Consider the following 22,271-nt stretch of genomic DNA (forward strand, 5'->3'; position numbering starts at 1 on the left):
TCGCTCAGTCGTGTCCGACTCTTTGCGACCCCATGAATCGCAGCACGCCAGGCCTCCCCGTCCATCACCAACTCCTGGAGTTCACTGAGACTCACGTCCATCGAGTCAGTGATGCCATCCAGCCATCTCATCCTCTGTCGTCCCCTTCTCCTCTTGCCCCCAATCCAAATTGGAAGAAAAAAAAGTGTTGAGAATGTTGTTTTTCTGTTTGTTTTTTTTTTTAAATGTGTAATCTAAAAGTAAACCTCACTTTTGAAAAATGAAATTATTCCGCCTGAAGGAGGATTATAGTACATAGCAGATGATCATTGTTAATAGAAACACAGTTGAGAACTAATGGTTTCTGAGCTTTGTATCCGTGCTTGTGGACCCTCAAGTACCACAAGACGGGGGGAAGCTCGATTCTGCCCTTGACTGACTTGTTCAAGGTCATGGGACGTGGCTACTAAGTAAACGAACTGGGTTCCAGTAGAAGACAGTCTTTCAGGTCATCCTGTCTAAGGTTTCTTCTGACGCAACTTCCTTAACTGCCATCTTTCTGATCTATAATATGATCTGTTCAAAGAAATGAAGCCTCAACACCTCTCAGATCAGTGGGTGGAACTTGGTCCTCTAGGAGTCAGCTGATCTAGAAATGGGTTCGTGTCCTTGCCATTGACCTTCAGTTCACTTGTAATTGCACTGAGGTTTACAGGTCTGTGTGTTCTTGTTTTCCCTGAACGTTGGATGGTGTTGAGCAGAATCCCTTGGTACAAGCTTGAAAAGCCATCCTTCAGGGCTTACTCATCCTGTTGTATTTTTCCAGGTTCTGGGAATCACTGGCCTGTCTCCAGAGCCTTTGTATGTCACAGTTAGAAACATGGTCTGTGTTTGACAGGTGGGAAACAATTTTGTTGAGTAAAAGGTTAGATTCATAAGGGAGACATGGAAATCAAAGTGTCTTACAATGTTAACCTCCTATTTTGACCATTAATCGATATTAACAGTGTCTTTTTGTTAAGGTTATATTATCGATTTATTTTATTGATAGAGGTATAATTAATATATGATGTTAGTTTCAGTTATACAACATAGCAATTCCACATTTAAATACATTACTGAATGATCACCGTGATAATTCTAGTAACCATCTGTCACCATACAAAATTACAGTATTATTGACTATATTCCTTACTATGTATATTATGTTCCTGTGACTTAGTTATTTTATAACTGGGAATTTGTTTCTTGGTCTTCACTTCCTTTTCCCACCTCCCTCCCTTTCTGGCAGCTACCAGTTTGTTCTCTGTATCTACGATCTGTTTCTGTTTTGCTTTGTTTGTTTTTTAGAGTCCACATTTAAGTTAGATCATGTGGTATTTGTCTTTCTCTGCCTGACTTATTTCACTTAGCATGATAACATCTAGATCCATTCATGTTGTTGCAAATGGCAAGATTTCATTCTTTTTTTTATGGCTGATTAATATCCCATTGTGTATTTATAACCACATCATCTTTATTCATTCATACATTGATGGGCACTTGGGTTACTTCCATATCTTGCGTATTGTAAATGATGCTGCAGTGAACATAGAGGTGCATATATCTCTTTCAATTCGTGTTTTGTTTTCTTTGGGTATATATCCTGAAGTGAAATTGCTGGATCTTATGGTAGTTCTATTGATTTTTTGAGACATCTCCAGACTATTTTCCATAGTGACTGCACCAGTTTACATCCCCACCAACAGTGCATGAGGGCTCCCTCATGCACTCTCCCTCTTGGCCACACTCATATGGTCAGTTCATCTCTGAAAAGGAAGCAGGAATATAAAGTGGGAAATTGTCTCTTCAATAAATGATGTTAGGAAGACTGGACAGCTGCATGTAAAAGAATGAAACTAGCCCATTTTCTTATACCAAAATATGATTTTTTCTTACACAAAAATAAACTCAAATGGGTTAAAAACTTAATCATAAACCATAAAAGTAGAAGAAAATAGGCAGAACATACATATATATATTATATATTTGTATATTTATATATATACAAATATATTTTTGGATCTGTCTCCTCAGGCAAGGGCAACAAAAGCAAAAATAAGCAAATTGGACTGTATTAAACTAGAAAGCTTTTGCATGGTGAAGGAAACTGTCAGCAAAATGAAAAGGCCACCTGCTGAATGGGAGAAGAATTTGCAAATGACATATCTGATAAGGGGTTAGTATCCAGAGTCTATACAGAAATTATGCAACTCAGTATCTACAAAACAGTTGATTAAAAAGTGGGCAGAGGACCTAAACTGACATTTCTCCAAAGAAGGTATCCAGATGGCCAATAGACATATTAAAAGATGCTCCACACCTCTAGTCATCAGGGACATGCAAATTATAACCACAATGAGACATCATTTCACACCTGTCAGAATAGCTGTCATCAAAAAGCAGATAACTAGCTTTGGCACTTACTAGTTTAAAAGCTACATTACTAGTTTAATTATGAGTTGGGATATGAATAAATGTTTATGAACCATACTTCCATATTTTGACTTTAATTTGTAATTTAAAGTTATTTCAAAGCTTGTTTTTGTTTATTAATTTGTTTCACTATATTTTGATATTCCACTTAAATTTAATTCCAGTAACAACAGAACAGGAACTGAGTCTTAGGGTCTACAGCATAGTCTAGAAAATGTGGCTCCACTGGGAATGCTTCTTTCTCAGTATTTTGTGTTTTCAGGCCAGGTCATGCACTGTCAAGTTAATCTCGATCCAGACTGCTTCCATCACCATTGAACTGACGTGAGTGCTTTAGTGAACAAATGAGTTAATCGCAGCCCATTCCAGCCACTGATACAAATGCTTGAGAAGTTGCTTTATCTGCTTGGGTTAGTGGTCTTGCCTCTTTCAGTGAGCATAGTCTTTTCTGTTTATTGCAAAGGTTAGTCACTTTTAATTATGGCAATTGTTCTGAAATTGACATTTTTAAAGTTTTATGCCATAGGAAACGTTGAGCTCACATAAATAGGATACGGTGACAAATCCCCATGTACTTGGCATCCTACACCAGTGGCTGTCACCCATCACAGAGAATTCACACCTTACGGGTGTCCCTGTGCGTGGCCAGCTGTGGGCAGTGCTGATTGAGGTCCAGCTGGAGAGCCATGTGGGCAGAGCACACATCTAGGGGTAGAGGGTGGGGACCACAGAGAACAGGTCATTGAGTGGCTGTATTCTTTCCTTGTTTGAAGGGCATTTAGTTAAAATTGTTTTTTTCCTAATACAAATGGGCAGTGTGTTAGTATACACGCTCGTATGTAAATTTTTTCCTGCTTGTGTGAGTGTTTCTGTTGGATGATGGAGGAAACGTGTACGTATGAGAGCAGCTTTGCATACTTTCATCTTCCCCGTAAACATATCATAACCTGCTACATTTTAGAACTTCCTTGCTCTTTTTTTTCAAAGTTCTAGCTTAATTATTCTCTGAATGGAAGTATCTTTATTGGAACTGTCTTAAGAAATGCTAGGGACTTTCAGGGTGGTCCAGTGGCTATGACTCCATGCTCCCTATACAGGGGGCCTAGGTTCGATTTCTGGTCAGAGCACTAGATCCCACGTGCTGCAACTAAAGGGCCTGCATACGGTAACTAAGACCCAGCCAAATAAGTAAATAAAAGAAATGCCGTCTGCCACAGGAGACACTCATATGTCTCCGTAGCTTCACACAGTAAAAGTTACTGGCCCCAAAACACAGACTAGGTTGGTAGGGGTCTACTCCATTTGCTGACTCAGGGACCCAGGCTCCCCCAGCTTATAACACTGGCCTGCTGTGCAGGAGGGGAGAAGGATGGAGACCAGCAGTTGCTGGTCACCTCTGCTCACATGTCTCTTGGGACCACTCACTTCGTGGGCTTGCGCTCAGATGTTGGGTGAGCACCATAACTGTGCCCGTCCTCCAGCCCTCAAGGAGGGGGACTTTGTATATTTGACCACTCTTAAGCTCCAGCTCCATGTTTGCCCATCCAAACACTTAAAGTCTTCACCACCAACCACTGCACTTAAGGGAAAGGAGGTTTGAAATCAAACCTAGACTTTCTTTCTGTCTCAGGTCCCTCCTTAACTTTGGCCCTTCAAGCTGGGTCCTGTGTAAAGAAAGGTAATTCAACATATTTTTTTAATTGAAGTGTAGTTGACTTATAGTGTCGTTTTGATTTCTGCTATACAGCAGAACCTTGTTGTCCATCGATTTTGTATATAATAGTTTACATCGGCTAATCCCAAGCTCCCACTCCATCCCTCCCTCACCCCTGTCTCTCTTGGCAGCCATAAGTCTATTCTCTGTGTCTGGGAGTCTCTTTTGTAGATAAGTTCATTTGTGTCCTATTTTAGATTCCACATGTAAGTGATACATGATATTTGTCTTTCTTTGTCTGGCTTACTTCACTTGGTATGATCATCTCTAGGTCCATCCATATTGCTGCAAATGGCATTATTTCATTCTTTTTTATGGCTGAGTAGTATTCCATTGCTATTGATACTAAATTTCTAATAATGAAATGCTTGTCGTGCTTTATGTCTTTGTGCACCTGTATGCAATGACATCTCAGATTAGATAGGAATAGAGGTCTAACTGTACCCCTCCCCCTTTTTTGGTTCTTGTTGTTGTTCACTCTCTAAGGAAATGGCAACCCACTCCAGTGTTCTTGCCTGGAGAATCCCAGGGATGGGGGAGCCTGGTGGGCTGCCATTGATGGGGTCGCACAGAGTTGGACATGACTGAAGCGACTTAGCAGTAGCAGCAGCAGCAAGTCGTGTCCAACTCTTTATGACCCCATGGACTGCAGCACACCAGGTTTCCTTGTCCTTCACTGTCTCACAGAGTTTGCTCAAAGTCATGTCCATTGGGTCAGTGATGCCATCCAACCATCTCATCCTCTGTTTCCCCCTTGTCCTCCTGCCTTCAGTCTTTCCCAGCGTCAGGGTCTTTTCCAGTGAGTTGGCTCTTTGCATCAGGTGGACAGAATATTGGAGCTTCAGCTTCAGCATCAGTCCTTCCAGTGAATATTCAGGGTTGATTTTCTTTAGGATTGACTGGTTTGATCTCCTTCCAAGGGACTCTCAAAAGTCTTCCCCAGGACTGCAGTTCAAGAGCATCAGTTCTTCGGTGCTCAGCCTTCTTTATGGTCCAAGTCTCACATCTGTACAGTAATGCATCCAACTACTGGAAAAACTATGGCTTTGACTAGACAGACCTTTGTCAGCAAATTGATGTCTCTGCCTTTTAGTATGCTATCTAGGTTGGTCATAGCTTTTCTTCCAAGGAGCAAGCGTCTTTTAATTTCATGGTTGCAGTCACTATTGGCAGTGATTTTGGTGCCCCAAGAAAATAAAATCTAGCTGCTGCGTCTGTTTTTTCCCATCTATTTGCTGTGAAGTGATGGGACCACATGCCATGATATTAGTTTTTTGAATGTCGAGTTTTAAGCCAACTTTTTCACTCTCCTCTTTCACCCCCGTCAAGAAGCTCTTTAGTTCCTCTTCACTTTCTGCAGTTAGAGTGGTAACGTCTGCATATCTGAGATTGTTGCTATTTCTCTGAGCAATCTTGATTCCAGCCTGTGATTCATGCCCTTTTTTGGTTCTATTTTCCCTTTAAACAGATGTAAAACAACTGTCTGGTCACTACTTTCTTGTCACATGGCTGAACTGATACAGCTGCTTCAGATAGTACGCTGTGGCTCAGGGAGGCTAAATGATAAATTAACTTTCTTTTTATGGCTCTTACTTCAAAATCATTTTTATTGCTTTCGGTATGTGCCGGGAATGGGGAATAAAGGGCTAGGGGGAGGAGTCCTGCCTCGGTAGGAATGATGTGTCTCTGGCTTTGCCCAGTGGTCTGGTCCTCCCAGTTCCCTGGCCGTTTGTCATCCTGCTTGGGTCAGAAGGGCAGTGCTAACCCCTCTGAGAAGTGGTTTTCCTTTGACAAGGTCTTAATAGGGCTGGCGTCCCAAAGACATCTTGTTTTCATGATCCAATTTGGGAGAAAAGTTTCCCAGAAAGTGTTTGACAGTAATTGACTAAGTACCTTGAACTATGCTCCTTTCAAAATGGATTGTGCGTGTAATTTAGTAAATCAAAATATTTATTTTTTTAAAAAACGTTTCAGAACAGCATTGCTTCTGGGATCCGAGCTCATTTTCTGTTTGTTCTTTTCCAATTAAAAATACTTTACTGTGAGTTATTTAGGACAAGTAAGAGGAGTAAGACAGGAGACACTGGTACATCCACTTTCCAGCATAAGAAAGCATTCTCCTTACTTGGAGATTCTTGCAAACATTCCAGTGAAGAGGGGGGACTGGCCATCTTAAAGCCCCTCGTGCCAGCGTCTTCTGATTGAATATGGGTAGCTGGGCCCAGCTACCTGCTGCTTCTCCTACTGCCCCCTCGAGGGGAAATCCATCAGCCCAGGTTGAGTCTGCAGTGATGCAGTGCCGGGGGAGCAGACTCAGAAAATGACTTCCTGCGATTTCTCTGTAGATGAATTTTAGTATTTAACACAAGGTTTATAGGGGCTTCTCAGGTGGCGCTTGTGGTAAAGAACTTGCCTGCCAGTGCATGAGACTTAAGATACGCGGGTTCAGTCCCTGGGTTGGGAAGATCCCCTGGAGAAAGGCATGGCAACCCACTCTAGTATTCTTGTCTGGAGACTCCCATGGAGAGAGGAGCCTGGTGGGCTACACTCCATGGGGTAGCAAAGAGTTGGACATGAGTGAAGCGACTTGGTGTGCATGCATGTGAAGTTTACATGGTGATCTTCCCCCTCTTTTGCCAGGGCTGTGGCGATGCTGGCGCTCAGTAAGCCAGTGAGGCAGTGCAGGGTCTAGATCTGGCCCCTTTCCCCCACCTGCTTCGCCACCGCTCCTCCACCTGTCTTTATGTCTGTCCATCCATTCACCCATCTATCCATTCACCCACCCATCCAGCTTAGCATTTGACAAGGTACAAACAGTAAGGCTCAACCTTTGCTGCCTTCCTTTGCAAAGGTTACTTTGTAGTCTGAAATCTAAAAATGAAATAAAAGTCAATTTTCATACTCTTTTCAATAACTTTGAAATATCTTTACAAAAGAATGCATGTGGTCTATAGGGTTTCTTTTTATAGTCTCTTACATGTTCCTTGCAAAAATGTATCTGTTCAGACTTTTTATTTTGGAGTGATCTTAGAACTTGAAAAGAAGTTACCACAATGATAATAAGTTTCTTTCTCTAGCCTCTCCTGTATTCAGATCTTACATGAACACAGCATAGTTATCAAAAGTAAGGAATTAACATGGGTACAATATGATGAACTAATCTGAACTCTAAAGTGAATTTCTCTAGTTTTCCCACTTTTCTGTGCTGGGGTCTTCTCTGAGATCCAGGTTTCATCAGTCATGTCTCTTTGGTTTCCTCCAATCTGGAACACTGCCTCAGTCATATTTGTATTTTATATGTTCATGTTGTATTTTTGAAAATGTATATATCTGAGTTGGTAGAAATTCTTTGAACATATTTTGTTTACAGCCTCAGGATGGCTGGGGCCAAGGAGGGGCCGACCGGCTTCTCCTTCTGGACGTTCGTGCTCAGGTCGATCCAGGCCAGACCCCAGAAAGCCCCGATTTCACTTTTGAGGCCTGTGCCTAGGAAACCACCCTTCCTCTGGGTAGTGGACTGCTTCTAGTGTGGTCCTCCCTAGGGCTCTGTGCTCTAGAAACATCCGGGACCAAGGCTGTGGAGAATGTGCACAAAGGTGCTCTGTATTTACACACCGGGCTCGCTGCTGGGTGCAAATCTGTGCTGGTGGTGGGTGGGTGGCAGAGAGGAGGGAGGGCAGTGTTCATTCTAGAGTTTTCTGTAAAAGTGAGTTACCTGAAGTCAGAAAGAGAAAAATGAATATCTCTTATTAACGCCTGTATGTGGAACCTAGAAAAATGGTATGTGCGTGTTAAGTCACTTCGGTCATGTCCGACCCCATGGATGGTAGCCTGATAGGTTCCTCTGTCCGTGGGATTCTCCAGGCAAGAATACTGAAGTGGGTAGCCATTCCTTTCTCAAGGGGATCTTCCCGACTCAGGGATCAAACACACCGTGTCTCTTACGTCTCCTGCATTGTCAGGAGGATTCTTTACCACTAGCACCATCTGGGAAGCCCAGAAAAATGGTATAGATGGGCTTATCTGCAAAGCAAAACAGATGTAGAGGACAAGTATGGACACCAGGCGGGGAAAGGGGAGGGATGAATAGGGAGACTGAGATAACATATGCACACTACCGATGCTATGTATGAAGTAGATAGCTAATGACAACCTACTGTGTAGCACAGGGAACTCTGCTCTGTGGTGACGTGAATGGGAAGGAAATCCAAAAAAGAGGGGATATGTGTATATATCGGAGAAGGCAATGGCACCCTACTCCAGTACTCTTGCCTGGAAGATCCCATGGATGGAGGAGCCTGATAGGCTGCAGTCCATGGGGTCGCTGAGGGTGGGACACGACTGAACGACGTCACTTTCACTTTTCATTTTCATGCATTGGAGAAGGAAATGGCAACCCACTCCAGTATTCTTGCCTGGAGAATCCCAGGGACAGAGGAGCCTGGTGGGCTGCTGTCTCTGGGGTCGCACAGAGTCGGACACGACTGAAGCGACTTAGTAGCAGCATGTATATATATAGCTGATTCACTTTGCTGGACAGCGGAAACTAATATAATATTGCAAAGCAACTATACTCTGATAAAAATCAATAAAAAAGAAAAAGGGAGTTTCCTGGATTCTGGAGGTGTGCCCAGCTTTTTGTGTATTCAAGTCAAGCATCGCAGTATGTGTGTGCATGTGTGTGCATGTGCTTATGAAATGGACACACAGCCACACACACGCAGAGAGATGGACATCAAGAGGCCAGGGCTTGCCCAGCATGCAGGCTTCTCTGAGTTATAGGACCTGCAGCATTAATCCTGAGACGGTCCCAGCAAACTTCGAAGGACGTGCCCAAGGCAGAAAGGCTTCAAAATTCTCCAGCAAAACACAGGGAGGAAGTTGACAAGACTCATGAAGTGCCAATAATCTTAATTTTTAAAAGTTTTTTAAAAATAAGAACTTCTTTATAAAGGGACATGAGCCAATGGCAGAAGACGATGACCAGAAACTTCACTCCAGGGCTCTTGGGTCACACCAGCCCCACCACTTTCTGCCTCAGGTTTGTCCTTTGAAGTTTGCTAGGACCATCCCAGGGTTAATGCTGCAGGTCCTTTCATTCTGTTACCTCTGATTTTTTTTTTAAGTAAAACTTGTGGGGTAGTTTTCACTCCAAGGAGAGAGTTCCTGGGTACCTCCTACCCACGTGTCTCATCGTTCACCCTCCTGCATTTCCATGGCTCATCTGTCAGAGCTAGAAACTGGCGTGCGTGCCTGACGGTGGCCCAGGCTCCAGACTTTGTTTGGATCTACCTGTCTCCATTCACCCTCTCGGTCCATCCCACGATCCCATTCAGGGTCCCTACTGCCTTTCCTTGTCTGGGACAGTTTCTCCATCTTTCTCATTTTTAACAAAGGGGAACGGCAGCAATTCCACGATCCTGACCTGACAGTCCTGAGATACCCTGCAGAACGTCCCCATGCCTGGGTTTGTCCCACTATGTGTCTTGTGATTAGACCGGAATTATGATCTTTGTAGGGGCTTCCCAGGTGACTCAGTGGTAAAGAATCTACCTGTAATGCAGGAGCCACAGGAGACCTGGGTCAGATCCCTGGGTCGCGAAGATCCCCCTGGAGAAGGAAATGGCAATGCACACTCCAGTATTCTAGCCTGGAAAATCCCATGGACAGAGGAGCTTGGCAGGCTATAGTCCATGGGTCACAAAGAGCTGGACATGACTGAAGTGACTTAGCATGCACGCATGGGCTTTTAAAATGAGCACACAGGGTGGAGGGCCCTTCGTGTCTCATCATGTAGGGGGACGTGTGACATCTACAGGACATGAGACGCGGTCCCCTGGCTGGTGATGTATGGCTGGGTCTCTCTGCTGCAGGGGCACTGATTTTCCCTACTCCATTCTTAGAAGCGAACCCCTAAGCACAGCCCACCTTGAAGAGGTTCAGGGAAGAGTAAACTCCATTTCCTAGAGCAGAAACATCCACATGGATTATTTGTAGGGTTGCAGGACACCCCAGATGACTTTGATTTTTAGATAAACGAGTAGTTTTGTGATGTCAGTATGTGCCTTGTGATAGATATCTGAACTTCATATTTAACTGGGTGTCCTGTACTTTGTTAAGTCTGGCAACCCTAATGATTTGGAATTCTTCTGTAAGAAAAATTGGTCTCTTCTTCCCAACATCTGATTTTAGTTCGACTCTACCATCCTCCTAGTATCCTTTTCTTCCCACTTTGTGTCATCCTTTAGCACAGTTTGATGTGTTTCAGTGAGATTACATTTGTCTACTTAATTTTTTTTTTTTTTTAAAGACTTTATTTTTAATTGAAGGACAATTGTTTTACAGTATTATGTTGGTTTCTGCCATACTGTCAGCTATTATTATTTACATTTTCAAATGAGAACATTAGGACTTAAATCACATGACTTGTTCAAATTCACATAGTTGGTGAAAGAGATTGTATTAACTTTTTTTTAAACATAGTTTTGTTTGCTTTAGAAGATGAATTAGCATGAGTGTGTATATGTGTATGTTTAATCAAAGGATTTTTCTCATTGCGTGAGTGCTCAGTTGCTTTGTCCGACTCTCTATGACCCCACCATGCTCCTCTGCCCATGGGATTTTTCCAGCAAGAATCCTAGAGTGGGTTGCTGTGCTCTCCTACAGGGGATCTTCCCAACCCAGGGATACAACCCAGGTCTCCTGCGTCTCCTGCATTGTGGGGTGGATTCTTGACTGCTGAGACACCAGGGAAGCCCATTTTTCTCATTACATGAGCCAGAAAGCACGATAGTTTCCAGCCCTTATAAATGAAACCCAGAGCTGAGGGAAAGGAACTTTGTGCTGAATTTGCAGGTGTAGATCGTGGGTGGGGCAGGGCGGCAGCAGCAGGCCTGTGGATCCCACTGGCCTTGACCGGGCGAGGTGAGTATGGCGGCCTCAACTCCCAACCTGTGGTAGGTGTGAGGGGGAACGCTCACCAAGAGGATGTGGACATGAAGAGGCCTAGGGCAGTGGGGATGCCCAAGACATCTGGGTAGTTTTACCATGAAAAGAAGACCTGGAAGACTCTGGTTTCCTGGAGAACTCTGGATCTGGTTTCTTGAAAGTCGCCTTGCCCACCAGCTGGTGTTGTGGCTCTGCGTTTTGTTCTCTGCAGCTGGTAGCCAGAAAGGCAGGGCTGGCTTCTCGTCAGCAGCAGGTGTTCCTGGACACAGCAGGAACTGTGATGCTCAAAGGTGGTCCAGGGGCTCGGGAGGGCCTCCCCAGAGCGAGGTCCCTGGGGGGCAGGCAGAGGGGAGGTGCTGGGCTCAGTGAGTGGGGTGTGGCTCTCACCCACGGCAGTTGCCTTCCTAGGTCATTGGAAAGGATGCACGTGAAAGGATATAGGTGCCCCTTTAAGGTGAACACCTCCCCAGCACGTAGTAGGAGCTTTAGCAAACATTTGTCCGAGGAATAAGGGCATCACTATTTGCCCTGCCAGGTGTTTGGTTCATCCTCAATAATTGTGACAAAGATCCATCGTTTGTCCCTACACTGACCTGTCTTCTGCGTTCAAAATGCCAGCTGGTTGTCGTTGCTTCAAATCAGGTTTCTTGCCCAATGGGGTCTGACTCCACCAGGTTTCCACAGAAAGCTTCCAGCAGTCCTGGGGCTCTGGTGCCCTTTGACCCAAGTGCCCTCTCCTTTCCCCACGAGGTAGGGGCTGCCTGTGCCTCTGCTTCTGGAGGGGTCTCCTTGCCCCCATCTCCTTGCTGCCCCATCTCTGGCACCCGCACAGTCACTGACCCACCCTCGGCAGGCTGGGATTGCTTGCACGTCCCAAGTAAGAGGTCCGCATAGGTGTGAAACTGCCCAGGGCAACTTACTAGAATACTGCACAATGTGACAGGTACTACCTTTAGTCTGAGGCTGCTGGTTATTATTATTATTTTTAATATTTATTTGGCTGCACCAGGTCTTGGTTGTGGCACTTGGGATCTTCGATCTTCGTTGTGGTGTGCAGGACATTTAGTTGCAGCATGTGGGATCTAGTTCCCTGACCAGGAATCGAGCCTGGGCCCCCTGCATTGGGAGTGCAGAGTCTTAGCCACTGGACCACCCGGGAAGTCCCAGCCAATTCTTGTTTCATAAAGAAACAAGGAGCATCGTGTTCCACATAGCTCCTTGAAGATGTTACACGTGCCTGTGCGTGGCTCTTGTAATCCTGTTGAATCGAACAACATATGTTTGTCCATGTGTTTACATTTTCTCAGATAACAGATATCTGTAGGACAAGATTTTATTATCTATTTTTGAATTATGTTTTGAAACGTAAAAAGCACATTTTGGGATCTTGCTGTAGCCAGGAGCGTTCCATGGTACCTGACTATACGCGCTGTTCTGGCAAGCTGTTCCGAGTCTCGGATTTTCTTGAGTTTCTGTTTATGAGATGCCAGCGTGTTAAATACATACATGGTAAACTGTGAGGTCAGTTCGTAACAGCTCTGAGGAAGAGCAGGCAGTTATGTTTTCGTCGAGGACTTTGGAGTGAGCCCGTCAGCCCTGAAGCATGACGGCCACACTCTGTGTTGTTCAGAGGTGGGGGACACCGGGGGCCCTGTTGTTGGGTCACCTTGACCCTCACCTGTTGCAGGGCCCGTCCTGTGTGTGGCCCAGCAGAGGGCTGGTGGTGGCCCCTGCTCCGGCTGTCCTGGTCAGTGTCGCAGAAGCCGAGCCCTCCCCTGATTGTTACGAGCTGTGGCTCTGGGTGGGTGCTCTTCTGGGTCTGGAGCTGCTGAGCAGAGCGAGCTGCAGAGTTCTCATTTTCACGTGGACCACGAGCTCTTCTGAGCCACTCACTGCTCTTTTAGGAGGAAACTTAAATAGCTTCTTTCACTTGCCCTTTCCCGGATTTTTCTGGCTCTCTTTTTGATAGTTGAATATGAGGTCACCAGAAGGTTTTCTTTTCAGCTTTACTGTGATTGAATTGACCATTTTTGCAGCTGCAGGTCTTGGATGTTTGTTTCCCTTGGTTCTGGCTGATGAGCTTCTCAGAGGTGGTAAGAGTCTCCCTAGGAGAGGGGTCTCTGCAGCGTGCAACCCGCCACGTGTCTTGGCTTGAGCCTCTCTAGCCATCAGGGAAGGGGACACCGTGGACCGCTTGATTGCAGACTTAGTGGGGGACTCCTTGGTAGGCATATGATTGCATCCCCAAGGCTATCTGACACCCAGACGGGCCACTGTGTGGTGTGGGGACCAGGCAGGGGCAAGTCTTTGGGGGTGTTTAGCGCTATATCTACCCACTCCAGTGTCCTTGCCTGGAGAATCCCAGGGACGGGGAAGCCTGGTGGGCTGCTGTCTGTGGGGTTGCACGGGGTCAGACACGACGGAAGCGATTTAGCAGCAGCGCTATATCTGCGAGAAATGGTGGGGAGGTGGTGCCCAAGACCACCTCCAAGGAGCCCGGGCCGGAAGCTCTGGACTCAGGTATTGGTGGGTAGGGTTGCTGTGCCCCACGGGGTCTGTCCATGGTGCTGCCACCCCTTGCAGGCCAGCGGCTCCTTCTGACCTTTGAGCCCAGGCCCTCACAGAGGCCAGACGGTCTTTCTCAGAAGCTCTGGTGTCTCTTTGGCTGCAGTCCTTTTCCTGGTCATGGTCAGCATCTGTCAGTGACTGGGCCCTGGGGACCTGCCTGCCTTCCTCAGCCTCCTGCTTCTCACGGGTAACCAGGGCCTGTTCCCCAGCATCTCGGTTATAGTGAAACAGCACCAGTGGCCAGCATGTGACCACACTCCCCCTCCCCGGGTGACCCATTCTCCCTGTTTACTTAGGCCGCCATGAGTCAGGGGGCGTCCATGTGCTCCTGATGATGCTTGTGATGGGGCCCAGCGCTGCAGAGTCTGGGCTGGAAGTGATGACATCCTCACAAGCGTGGAGACCAGAGATCCTTGTCTTTCCATGGTTAGCCTTCTTCCACAGTGTAGACAGACGTCTACACACAGACGTCTCCACAGTGTAGACAAACTGGAACCCGCAGAGCCCGGGCGGCGCTTTCCTTGGTGGGAGGAAGGGAGGCAGGATGGAGAGGCTGCCCCTTCACAGACGTCCTTGGGCTGGGGGCTCCTCTCTTCTCCAGTATTTCATTCTGAGACCTTGGTCTCTACAGTTTAAATGTTATTCTCATATTTATTTTCACAGCCTGTTTAATTGAGAACACTTGATGAAAAATGTTTAAAACATAGCAGTTGTAAAGAATCTAGGGTCATGGAGAGGTTTTAATTGATCCTTGTGATGAACGAAGAATACCCTGTCGATGGCCTCCCTTCCATCGTTTCCCAAGGCCTTTGCCCATCTCGATCAGTGTGGAACAGCATCATGTTTTTGGCTGATGGCACTCTTGAGTTATGCTCCTCTCAAAGCTTTGACTGCATCTGAGAGGCTGAAGCCTGAGGAAGCTGAACCCCTCACTCCTGAGCTGTTCATGGCGCAAAGCATTAAAAACAGCACCAGCATGGTCATCTGTTCTATTTTTTATTGACTCTGTCATCACTTTAATTGGTTGTTGTTAGAACAGATGTTTTAGTAGGAAGATTTTGGCATGACTACATTTGCTTATTTAATTTCTGATGACTTGCAGGACATTTATTTCTACATTAAAAAAAGGTGGGGGCAGTGGGAGCAGAGCAGCCCTTCCTACAGAACCTGGTCCTAGAGAGTAACAAGGTTGCCAAGAAGGCTTTGCTGAGGAGGAGGTTTGCCTGGAGGAAACATGAACTGGAAGAGCTTCACCAGTAGGCATGAACCTTTCAACTTACAGTCAGCAGGGCACTCCAGAGCTTTCCCAATGTCAAACCACCTTGCAGGATGGCTTCCAAAAATTGGAAGTCAAGTTACCACTGTTTTAACATTGGCAAAATTAGAAAGAAAATAGTCATCCTATTTAGAAAGCATATGAGCCAGTTATGCTTTTGCAACTTTTGTATCTTTGTATAAAGTCCTGACTTCAGACTTGGGTGTGAGCTTGGTTCACATGCCACAGTTAAAATAATCAGTGATCATTTGTGGTTCTTTGAATTTGGGCGTTCATAGAAAAGCTTACCAATACTAACTTTGGGGGAAAAAAAGAAGATTTGCTTCTGTGTTTGGGCCAAAATAAACTTCCTAAATTGCTATTTGATAGCAGTGTTTGTAAAATAATATTATAACTCTGTATTGTAAAGAATTTTAGGTTCAGAAAAAGCCTCTGAGTATACAAGGATTCTTTTAAAGATTTGTTATTCTTTTAGACTATATGAGTCGTCTTCCCTGCCCTTAAAAACTTTTGGGTTGGTGGGGGAACTCCGTTGGTTAAACTTAGTATGTAAGCATCACATTGTTAGCAGAAGTGGTCATGGTGAATCCTGTAGTCTGTAATCCTTTAATCGATACGTGGGCCGACTGGGGTGTGTCATTACAATCATACAGAAAACACCTGTTGTGAGAGGACAGACAGGTGCTGCTCAGCCCATCCTCATGGTTCCTCGGTATAGATGCTTCTTGCTTCTGAGCCAAGAGGTGAGCGTCTTCTGCCACCAGCGGGTCCTGTCTGAAGCTTCTCACTATTGCTGGCACTAAGCATGATGCTTGTCAGGTGTGTGGTCGGTGCTCAGCAGCTGCTTGTCCGATGAGTGACTCGACAGACAGCGTACAAGTCACCAGATGTCATGTGTCCGCAGGGAGTGCTGCCCGCTGTCCACGGTGCTGTCATCACCTGCGAGTGTTAACCGGCAGCCACCACACAGGTTAATCTGTCCGGGATATTCAAGTCCTAAACTGGAATTCTGAGGTTTTCTTAAACGTTAGTGTGATTTTTGTTTTTATGTGATGTTTTAAACCATTTGAGGTCAATGGATCAACTTTTTTTTTTTTTTGTATTCACCTAAGCAGTACTCTTGCCTGGAAAATCCCATGGACGGAGGAGCCTGGTAGGCTATGGTCCATGGGGTCACAAAGATTCGGACACGACTGAGCGACTTCACTTTCACTTTTCACTTTCATGCATTGGAGAAGGAAATGGCAGCCCACTCCATTGTTCTTGCCTGAAGAATCCCAGGGACGGGGGATCCTGGTTGGCTGCCGTCTCTGGGGTCGCACAGAGTTGGACACGACTGAAGCGACTTAGCAGCAGCAGCAGCAGCAAGCACCTTATGGTTAATAAAATGTCAAACCTTTTCTGGTGTGAAAAATGCTACAAATCAATGCTACATGGTAGATAATGTCTATGAGTCATATATTATTTTGTGCTTGTTACTCATTTCCACATGTTATTGGGGGAAGGAGTGGGAGGGACTTAATTCTTTGCAGGTTCCGACTCTTATGTAATAAAAAGGGAAGGATCTAGAGGTCTTAACTTCTTGTCAAGTTTCCGAGTCTAACTCTGCAGAATAACGTCTGTCCCAGTTGATGAGGAGGGTGAGAGTAAGTTCCTCTGAAATGCTGTCACTCCTCTGTCTCAGAACTTTAGCTCTTTAAAATCTGGGTCACATCTGAATCGACCCTTAGAAGCCTTACTTTTCAGGGCAGGAGAAGCAGCATTTCCAGCTTGCATCCAGGGAGGTCAGTACAGGAGGCTTTGAGGGCTGAGTGGACTAGAGTGTTTTTCAGCCAAGGGTCCTGCCAAACTGCCTGGCAACATTTATCTGATCATTTTTCTCCATTAAAAAAAAAATCTGTCCAAGATGATAATAAAACCTTACATGGAGATATTTTTCTGTTTAGACTTCATTATGAAAACATTTTGCTATATTCTATTCTGATACTAACCATTACAGAGTCCCTTTTTCAAAAATATTGGTAGTAAAGGGGAGAAGATGCCTAGTTTCTCTTTTTTAAAAAAATGAATCGCTTTATGTTCTTTTTTTTTTAATATTTATTTGGCTGCACCAGGTCTTAACTGCAGCATGTGGAATCTATATGCCTCACCAGGAATTGAATCCAAGCCCCCTGCACTGGAGCTCGAAGTCTTAGCCACTGGACCACCAGGGAAGTCCCTTTAGTTTCTCTTCCTAAGTCACCAAATTAAATTTCTCAGGTTTGCTTTTTTCCTGTATTTGCATTGCTCAATTTCTGTTTTTCTCCATGGATTTATATCAGAGGTACTTCTTTCCTACTTTGGTGATTTCTTTTTTCTTTTTTGCCAGTTTAGTGATTTGGTGATATATACGGAAACTATTGCACTATTCTGAGCAATAATAATTTTATTGACTTGGAAGCCTGAGTTGTCTCGACTTCCAGTGGTTGTTTGCATTGCAGTGTTTAAAATAACTGACAACCCTGAGATCCTTACCAAAAGTTTATGACAGAAAGGAAAAAAAAAAAAAGGAAAGAGTAGGGCAGGGAGTGGAAAAAATGCTGTTTAAATTACAAACTGCTTGTGCTTGTAGCATTTACATAGAGAGGGCAGTTAACCCAAGTCACTTAAAAAATGGTCATAACATTGAGAGTTAAAAATAATCTTACTTGTAGAATGACTTGGAGCAGAAATCGGAAGTCCAGATGAGCGAACAGTTCACATGAGGAGTTGTTGGGTGGCAGGCACGATTTTGAGTGTTACATTGTGGAAGCTGGTTGGTGCTGCTGGGGGCTGGGCCTGCAGTTTGGGGCCACATGTGTGATCTTGATTGATTCAGAGCCCAGGTTGATTCAGAGGTCTCTTTGTTGATAAGCTCAAATGCTGTCTCCTCGGGGGGTGGGGTTGGTGTCCCGTCCTCTACTGTCCCATTTAGAGTGTTCACCAAGCACTGTTGGAAGCTGGCTGGCCTCCCAGGTCACTGGTGGAGCCCTGGACCCCGGTGGCAGAAAAAAGTCCCCACCCCTGTTTCCAGGGACACACCTTGCAGCCATGTGGGTGATGGCCCCCCTGCCCCTGCGAAGTGAAGCCTGCCTGGATCACGGGGGTCATGCTTTAAGCCAGACAGCATCTGTGTTCATTATCTAGTGCTGTGCAGAGAACTACCCCAAACTCAGCGGCTTGACACAACAATAGACGTTTTTCATACTGTTTCTGTGAGTCAGGAATGTGGACCATGGAGCTGGATGGTTCTGCCAGGGAGGGAACTCTGGTTAGGTCGCAGCCACTGTGTCGGCAGGGCCCGTCTCCTGCATAGCCCTTGGGGTTGGCAAGCTGGTGCTGGCTGTTAGCCAGAGGCCTCAGTTTTTTTGCCACATGGACAGGGCTACTCAGATGTCTTCCCAACATGACAGCTGGCTTCCCTAGAGCCCTGGCCTTTGAAGTCACACACTGTCATCTCTGTGGTGTCCTGTGGTTACACTGGTTAGCCCTGTGCAGTGTGGCTTCACAAGGTCACAAGGTCCTAGGGAATCTTGAAGGCTGGCCTTCCCACCATCCCAGGTGTCCCTTCCGGTCGGTAAGATCCATCCTGTCTTCCCATTGTGAGCTTAAACAGGATGCTTCCTGAGTGTGGGTACCACATAGTGAATCGTGTCCTAGGAGGTTGCAGGGCGGCTGCTCAGATGTAACAGAGGACAGGTTCGTCCTTGCTGAGTGCACGGTGGGAGCATTTTATTCAAACACTCTTCTTTTGAAATCAGTGATGATACTCAATCTTATCTTTTCAAAGAAGAAAATAAAATCACCTTTTAATTCTCCCCTCCATGGGAACCTGGCATTGTAGCTCAGATGGTAAAGAATCCACCTACAATGCAGGAGACCTGGGTTCAATCCCTGGGTTGGGAAGATCCCCTGAAGATCTGGAAACGGCAACCCACTCCAGTATTCTTGACTAGAGAATTCCATGGACATAGGAGCCTGGCAGGCGACAGTCCATGGGGTTGCAAAGAGTCGGACACTACTGAGTGACTTTTACTACACTCACTTCATAGCACAAAAGTACTGTCAGTCTGTTTTCTGGGTCATACTTCCCCTCATTCCTCTGTAGGGCATGTACACCCCCTCTATATCTGCGTATAAATTTACCAAATAGGATCACACTGCACTGTTTCATAACCTAATTTTTCCTAATGATACAGACATTTTTGCATATCTTCAAATCATCTCTTCAACCTCAGTTTTAACGAGTGCCTCCTGTTTTCACCATGAGAGGTAGCCGAGTCTGTTTAGCTAACTGCCTCTTGCTGGGCATTTAAGTTATATCCTAGCCTCTCCTCTCAAGGGCAGTGCTGGGGAGGTGCATTGTGTCCTCAGTCTTGCTCTGTACCTGGGTTGATTCTTGGTGTAAGCTCCCAGACCTGTAGCCTCTGGACACACGGTCAGGGTATGCTGCTTTTATCAAGAGGCTCCTCCTCAGGTCATTAGCAGGTGCTGTTTCTCTAGCACTGGGCTCTGCGTATCAGTGTGGATTTTTGCCAATTCAATAGATTAAAGAGTGTTGGAAAAAGACAGAAGTTTTGTTTATTGGGAGTATGCCTCACTGAAAAAAAAAGTGGATTAATTCCTAATTGCTGTAAGAAATTGGGCAGGTGACCTTGATGGTCAAGTAAATATTTTCTTCTTGGGAGCTTCTGCTTTCTTTGCCTGAGTTCAAGAATTTTACAGCCTTTCACAATCCTTGTGCACTTAAATGTTTGAGGCTTCAGTGTGCTCTTCTGTGAACCTAAAGAAAACACGCGCAGCTCTTTTCCCAAGAGGGAAGAGGGCTGCCTTTTTTGTGAACGGAGCCCTGACTTCCAAACCTGTTGCTGAAGAGCCCATGTTGTCTCTGCAGTGCCAATGACTTAGGGAACATTTCAGTGATGAGTGGTTCCTGGTTTGTTTTACTGTTGGGTTTTGTTTTTCTCTGTTTTCTGTCATCCAGGATACTGGACATGGGATTAGGGGAGGGTAACTGAGACTGGCTAAGGGTCCCCATTATCCACCTGGTGCTCTGGTGTCACCTGGGAGGACCCACCCAAGGTGATGCTGCTGAGTCGGGGGGGGTGCCCTGTGCCCCAGATGTGCCTCCAGCACCGCTTAATGAAGACGTTAAGTATCAGAACCTCCCACAGACGCCTGTCTCAGAGGAACCTGAGGGGAGGGTGGAAAACTGGGGGCTGAGTCTGGTGGAGGAGCAGATCCTGAACACCCTCTTATTCTCCTCTTCCCTTGACTTTGCTAGGCTGTTATCCAAATCCATCCACAGGCAAGGGCACAGCTCAGGAGTGTCTGCTCTGCCAAAGTCTTCAACACTGATTTGAGAACTAAAATTGCTTCTTTTTAAAAATTAAACCTCTGCTCTCCGTACAGGATGCACGAGTGTGAGCTTCTCCTACAGTGTCCTTGGTGAGGAGGAGGCGGGGGTGGGTTCTACAACCCTGCATCCTGATGCTCCTGTCTCATGGGTCGTAAGTGATGAGTGCAGGTTTTCCCCAGATTTTTGAAATGCTATGAGAGCCTTTTGAGTGGAAGTATGACAGAAAGGCACAGAAAAGACTTTGAAACCAAGAGGTGCTCAGAACCCAGATGTCAGTGCGATCAAGATGGGACGGCAGAGAAGGCAGTGGTGAGAGACGGCCTGTCGGTGGCGGAGGACTCTGGTGTCTGCGGCTGCAGGTGGGAGGGGTCCAAGAATGCCTGGAGCCCCACCTTGGCTGGCCTCCCCAGGTGCACCAAGCCCGTCACCTGACTGCAGGAGATAGAGCTGACTAAGAGGTTTCCAGGTGCTGGGTGGGCTGTTAACACCTCCACTCATCTCTAACTTTACTGCCCAGAAATTGTTCTTTGTTTGGAACATGAGTCTTCTAGGTGAACCCACTGCCTACTTGTGACCTCGTCTCACTAGACATGAGGTATCTTTGGAGTTCTAATGCTTGCTGTTTTCTACACACTCTCTTCAAGGAATTTATATTTTGAGACTTGATTACAGCTGAGGCCATATTGTACCTGTGATCTGCTGTGAAAGGAGATCTGAAAAGTATGTGAGAAATAAGCTCTCAGAATTTGCAATGAATGTTATCTTTATGCTTGATGTGGAGATGCACTGTTTCCCACCGTGGGAGACAGCATTTTTTACCCATTTGGTGTCGTACTCATTTTCCGTCTTGACCTCCCTGTGTCCTGCCCCTCCATCTCGTCATCCCTCTTCTCCCCTGCTCACTCTGGGGGACCCCATAGAGAACTGATTTCATTTCCTTTTAGTGTGCTTTGCACTTGGAGTCAGTAAGCTCCTCCAGACACAGATCTTCTCCTTGCCTCCCTGTCCTTTGACTTCTTAGGACTGCTCCTTTCTCTGTGTTCAACTCTACCATCTATTAGGATGGCCTATGAGGGACGGGGGGAAAGCTGGTGAGACCCCAGGCTTTATGTCAGGGGCGTTTCTTCAATGTTAAAGAAATGTCCAGTTGGCTCTCAGAGTTAAACCCATAATGCCTCTGCTGCTGCTGCTGCTAAATCGCTTCACCCATAATGAGCACTCCCTTATGAAGTCAATCCAGGAGTGAGCCGGGGGCCCTATTCCTCCACTTTTGAGTCCAGAAAGCTTCCTTGATTTACATTTTCTTTGATTGCTTTGAAAAGGTCTGTTGGCCTGACAACAGTTGCTATGGCGATGGTACTTGGTTAATGCTGCTGGGCAGGTGCCGCTTTGTCCCCTGTGTGGAACAGGCTCCATTGCACAGCGCGTGACAGTGAGTCACCCCGCCTGTTCTCCGCTCTCCAACGATGCTCTGGAGCCACGTGACGCATGTCCCAGCTGAGGCAATGATTGTAATTGGCCTCTCCAGTCTGTAATTTTCTAGGGAGTCTGAAACTCGAAGCCCCCCCGCCCTTTTCTTTTTTTAAAAAGAACAGATATTAAAGATGAAATTTTAAATGATTACTCTCTGATTTATATGTGACACCGACCGTCTGATGGACAGGAGGGAAGATGGATAAACCACTGCCGGGAACTGACCTAATCAACCTGGCTGTGACAATGCTCAGATTCTTTCTGGCGGGTGATAATCAGCTCCAGGATGTTTGAGGTGGGTGAGCATTAGGTATTCCACCCCATAACCCTTCTGCAACATGAGATGGGAACAGCCATCAGACCAGAGGCTCCACGGGATTGATTATAGAGAGACCTGGTAATAGGCAGACACAAGGAACTGTTACCTGTAGGGTCTGCGTGGGACCCTGGGTCTGTGTCCT

The 22,271-nt window shown here is 45.9% G+C and overlaps 1 protein-coding gene and 1 non-coding gene across 3 annotated transcripts in view; one reads left to right on the forward strand and one right to left on the reverse strand.

Annotated features, from left to right (window-relative positions):
- The window catches only part of DTD1 (D-aminoacyl-tRNA deacylase 1), a 98,972-nt gene that overhangs the window by 19,901 nt on the left and 56,800 nt on the right, over positions 1-22,271 (forward strand). The gene's annotated exons all lie outside the window — the stretch shown is intronic.
- Positions 12,203-12,275, reverse strand: TRNAG-CCC (transfer RNA glycine (anticodon CCC)). The gene has a single exon. It is a non-coding gene; the product is annotated as a tRNA-Gly (tRNA).

The sequence above is a fragment of the Bos indicus genome, chromosome 13, assembly GCF_029378745.1.
Source record: "Bos indicus isolate NIAB-ARS_2022 breed Sahiwal x Tharparkar chromosome 13, NIAB-ARS_B.indTharparkar_mat_pri_1.0, whole genome shotgun sequence".
Lineage (NCBI taxonomy): Eukaryota > Metazoa > Chordata > Mammalia > Artiodactyla > Bovidae > Bos > Bos indicus.